Genomic DNA, 5,737 nt, shown 5'->3' with positions numbered 1-5,737 from the left:
GCCAAGTTGGTCATTTTAGAGGTCAATACTTTTTTCTAATTGTGGTAAACTATTTTTCAAACGAGGTGTCAAAACACCCATTTGGTCTAGATAGATCTATATACTTAGTAGTCCCTTACATAGCTTTTTTAAACTTCCTTTTCCTGTAGAATAAGATAAATTAGGTTATAGGAGTATTATTATTGCGACAAAAAAAAAAATCTTCCTTCCTTCTACGACTAAAGATACTGTGTGTGGTTGTACCACAACATTACTTACCTAACGGTATCCATGGTATGCGTGGTATAGCAATTTTTTTTGGAATAGTAGTACCATCACAAACGTTTGTAACATTTAGAGTTACAGACATCTATTAGAACAGGTAATACTACTACTATTTTAATATTTATATAAGAGCCTTCTAATATTATAATTTGTAAAAGAGTTCATTATTAGTATTAACCTAAAACTAGCTATCGACGGCTATTCATCTTCCAACATGTAAAACAAAACAACAGCAGCCTTTTATATAACCTTCCTAGTGATTCATTCAGTCAAAAAAAACTGGGGATTGTCATTCAAGAAATTTAAACAAGAACCCGGTGCAAGAAGTACAACAAGCAAGTCAAGATTGTGATTGTCTTCAAAGCAATTTAGATGAAAATCCATACAAAAGGTATCAAAACCTACTTATTGTAAGTTTTTTTCTTAATTTTTTATGTATGTCGATGACTTACAATATGGTATCAATATAGTTCAAATACTAATGGTGGATAAATGAATTAATTATCAATAATCAATATTTTAAAACATATATGTTTTCATAAGTTAATGTAATGGTTTTTGTGTTGTATGATTGGTGAAGATAATCGAGTATAGTTTATAATTTATCTAAAGTTCCTATATGCATGCTTTGACTTTAATTGCTTTTGGAAATTGGCATGGCTAGATATGTTCAAAAGCGATTTCCTTTTGGCAATTCCTTTTTTTTTCTTTTTTTATTAGTTGTCTAATGTGTTAATTGAATAATCAATAATTTGGACTTTTTTTTTTCAGATGGAACCAGAACATGACAAGAAGTTTGAAAATGATAGTGTTGATACTTTCCAAACACCTGAAAAGTCACTTCTAGTTCCATCTCAAGTTGGTATGGAATTTGCTTCATATGATGATGCATATGACTTCTATAATATGTATGCAAAGGATTTAGTTTTGGGATAAGAGTTAAAAATTCATACAAGGGAAGAAATAGTGATGAGAAACAAGGTGTTGTACTTTGTTGCGCACGTGAAGGGTTTAAACTAGAAAAATAGTCAAGTCATAGTAGCTAACAAGGCGAATGGGTTGTCTAGCAATGTTGAAACTTAAGTTAGATGAATCAAAAATGTGGAAGGTAATAGATGTTAAGCTGGATCATCATCATCATAAGACAACTCCATCTAGTGCACGATTTTACCAGTCACATAAGAATATCAGTATAGCAACTAAAAGGACAATTGAACTTAATTGTGATGCAGGGATTCAAGTTAATAAGACATTTCAATTGCTTGTAGAACAAGTAGGACATGAAAATCTTACATATGATGAACAAGATGTTAGAAATTATGTTACAAAGTATAAAAGATTGAAACTAAAAGAGGGTGACGCACAAGCTTTGCACAAATAATTCTGTAGTATGTAGATGAAAAATCGTAATTTCGTTTACTTGTTTAACTTTGATGATGACTTGCATTTGAAAATGTTTTCTGGGCAAATGCAAGGTCTAGAGTGGCATATGAGTATTTTGGAGATGCAAATTACTTTTGATACAACATATTTGACAAATCGCTACGATATACCATTTGCTCCGTTTGTAAGAGTTAATCATCATGGTCAATTAGTTGTATAGGTTCTGGTTTGCTTGCAGATGAGTCCACTGAATCTTTTGTTTGGTTATTTAATGCTTGGCTTACTTGCATGTCTGGTCATCATCCAATTGCCATTATAACTGATCGATGCAAAACAATGAAAAATGCCATAGTTGAGGCGTGTTTCCCAAAACTCGTTATCGGCTTTGTTTATGGCATATAATGTAAAAGGTTCCATAGAAATTAAAAGGTTATAATCATTACCATGCAATCAAGCATGTACTAGAAGCAGCTGTATATGATTCATTAAGGGCTGATGAATTTGAGATTGCTTGGAAAAAATGGTCAAAATTTATGGATTAGATGTGAATACTTGGATAGAAAACATTGTATGAGCAAAGATGCAAATGGGTTACAGCATTCCTCAGAGGTAGTTTTTTAGCAAGTATGTCAACTACACAAAGAAGTGAAAGTATTAATGCATTTTTTGACAACTATGTACATTCTAGGACATTTTTTTTTCCAAAATGATAAAGAGGAGATGGCAGCCCAAGACCCAGAGCCTATCTTCAACGCATTCAGCCACTTTAATGCTTCACTTGGTTACATGCCCACATTACTAGGTCCGGTCGGCATGTACATTCTAGGACATCATTAAGCGAATTTGCTGATAAATATGTATTGGCCCTAAAAGATAAACATCAGAAGAAAGTTAGAGTTGATTTTGATTCGAGACACTCTTATCCTGTGTTGAAAACAAATTGCCCCTATGATGGGCAACCATCCAAAATTTATACACATGGTGTTTTCAAGAAATTTCAAATTGAAGTGGAAAATATGTTCTTGTGTTTTAACACCATGCAAGTGAAATAATAGGGTTCAATTATAATTTATGTTGTCAAAGAACGAGTTCAAAGAGAAGAAGATTTTACGAGCATTGTTGAGTATGAAGTTTTGTATAATGCACTGGAATAGGAAGTTTAGTGCATTTGTAATTTGTTCAATTTTAAAGGTTATCTTTGTTGACATGCTTTGTCTGTTCTTCATTATAATGGCGTTGTCGAGATTCCGGACGAGGTTCTAACCTACGCTTTAAATTTTAATCTAATTCCCTCATTCACTGCAAGTATACAAGTCATGGTTCGTAGTATTAGAGTAGGATCAATCCCATAAGGATCACTTTCAACTACTCAGACTTTTCGCTCACTCTATTATCTAAATTAATCAACAATTTTAACTAAGTAAAATAGCCACAATGATAAAATCATGCAAGGAAAATTAACAACTTGAAAGAGTTCAACTAAACACAAGTGTTCTACAGTATAAAATCTACTAAATGTACCTTACTATGGATGAAATAGTCAATTATCACTAATGATCTTGTCTTGCTAAGGATGCATTTCACTCAAACTATCAGAATTCGCTCTTGCAAATGAACCGAACTTAGCTAACACAATAGTTACCCTATTTTCATGGAGAAATCTAAAGTAAATACTTAATCTAAATTAAGAAATGCCAAAAACATCCACTTGAGTGTACCACAACTTTCGTGTGCCTACTTCTTAGATTCCATCTATTCTGTTTCCATCATTGTCAACTACTCTCATAGATTAACAACAACTATCATGTCTTGTAGATAGTGATCTAGCATAAGTGAACTACAAGTACAAGAATAAGTGAACTAGCAAGTACAAGATATAGCAATAATAAACTTTATTTAACCATCATCAAGGCACAAATAGTTTCATATATCCTTAGAACACGAAAATTTAACTAGACATAGTAGATTTAACAACAAAACTCATGTCTTCAATGTAACTAAATATTAATGAAACAATAAAGAGAGTAAAGAGAAAGAAATGCTTATTCAAGTGAAGAAACAACATCTTCAAGTTTCATCATCTTCATTGCCATAAAAAATACATTATTATATCAAGAGTTTTTCAAGTTCTTCAAGAGAAATAAGAACTAGATCTAAAACTATACTAAAACTAAGCTGGAGAGGAAAAAGAAAGAAAAGTTTTCTTTTTTGTCTAGAACTAATCTCTCCCACAATAATGTGTTTCTTTCTTGTTAAGAGTTAAGAAAAGAATCTCCTAAATCTACCAAAAGTTGGTACAAATTGACCATTTGTGTCTTGTCAAAGATAAAGAAAGAAAGAAAGGTCATGCAAGTTAGCAACTTGCAGCTACCATGAATCCCTCGGACCAATCCCTTAAGGGATTCTCCCAGGGATTGTGTAGAGCGAGTTATTCTCTGCGAAACGACATTCTGCTCACAATACCTGGGAGAAACTGTAGAGAATCCCTCGAGGGATTCTTCCTTGTTTTTTTTTTTTTTTTTGCTTTTCATCCTTGACTTGGACCACTTCTTTTAGCATTGTTGTGACTTCTCAAACTTCTAATTCTCGCACATTTTGCTTCCAATTAAGGTTGATCATTTTGCCTACAAAACATAGAGATTTTACAAGTAAAATGACAAAATCACAACTAATTCATTTATCAACTTAAGAAGCAAATTAGTGACATAAATTAGACAATTTATACCAATTAATCTTACAAATTGACCAAAAATAGTATGAAACACATTTAAAAAGATCACAAATTTAGCCATTATCAACTCCTCCATACTTGAATTATTACTTGTCCTCAAACAATATCAACAACTACACAACCAATGATTCAAGTGCCTAACCAAATAATATGCCTTTTAAAATTCAAATCCCATAATTTAGTAATTAGCCATTATGCAATCATCCAAATTACACTAAATACTCATAATATCTAGTAAAGGAGAGATAATTAAACTCGAATTTAGATATGTTCAATTCACTCTCTCACCCTAAATCTAAATCTGCAAATAAGCAACTCATACAATCAAAAGATAGGTAACACTCTCCTACAATTATCTTTTCCTCAAATCTTAAGTTTAAAAAGGGAATTATTCATACAAACTATCAACAAATACTTAAATTATTAAAGTTTCTTTTGACGTGAAAATCAACACTTTTAGGTGAAAATTCTCGATTACTCAACACTTGCACACTCAAATCACTCAACTACTCCTAATTCAAGTACCTTTTTTACGCAAAAATGGATATTTTTAGATGAAACCTCCCAGTTACTCAATACAAGAATCATTGAAGTAAAACTCTTATTTTACACTCTTTTTCTTCTTCTTTTTTTTTCTATTTTTTTCCTTTTTTTTTTGTTTTTTCAAAGATATACAATCCTTCTTAAACCAATTTATATAAAGAGTAAAACGAGTATCACTTAATTGACTGTATCAATCACTTAGTTGAAAATTTAAATAAAAAAGAGAAATTTCATTAAACATGCAAATATAAGCATAATTCTCCCTCCTTTACCAAATGTACTTTCTAAAATGCAAAAATCCTAACCACATAATAACTAATTCCAAGTTAAATAAAAAATGAATCATTCAAAAGCACATTTCAAATCCAACAAGTAGGGGAGTTAACGGCTTGAAGGTAAACTTTTGTTGACATCTCTCAAACATTTTGGGCCATAGTGAAATTTTGAAAAAGATTTTGAAAATATTTTGATAGAATTTTTCCTTATAATTGGGGGAAACTCCCTGCCAGTAAACCCAAATTTCAAAAAGAATTTCACAAGGCAATATTTTAAAAAATACATTCTAGCATTTCCAATACAATTTCAGTCAGTAATCATCATCACGTAGTCACAAAAAAATTTAAACCTATTCTCCTCCTCATACTTAAAATTCACATTATCCTCAATGTGAAGGATAGAAAAAAGATAAAGGAGAAAGCAATACTCCCTTTTTGTTGAGCAACTGACGATCAATACCATGTGATAACGTCCCCCCTAACTTTAAAGTTTAAACACAAAAGAAAAGAAATGAAGAGACAAAGTTCAACAACACAACTA

This window comes from Coffea eugenioides, chromosome 4, assembly GCF_003713205.1.
Source record: "Coffea eugenioides isolate CCC68of chromosome 4, Ceug_1.0, whole genome shotgun sequence".
NCBI classification, from domain to species: domain Eukaryota; kingdom Viridiplantae; phylum Streptophyta; class Magnoliopsida; order Gentianales; family Rubiaceae; genus Coffea; species Coffea eugenioides.
Note: the sequence above shows the minus strand (reverse complement) of the source record.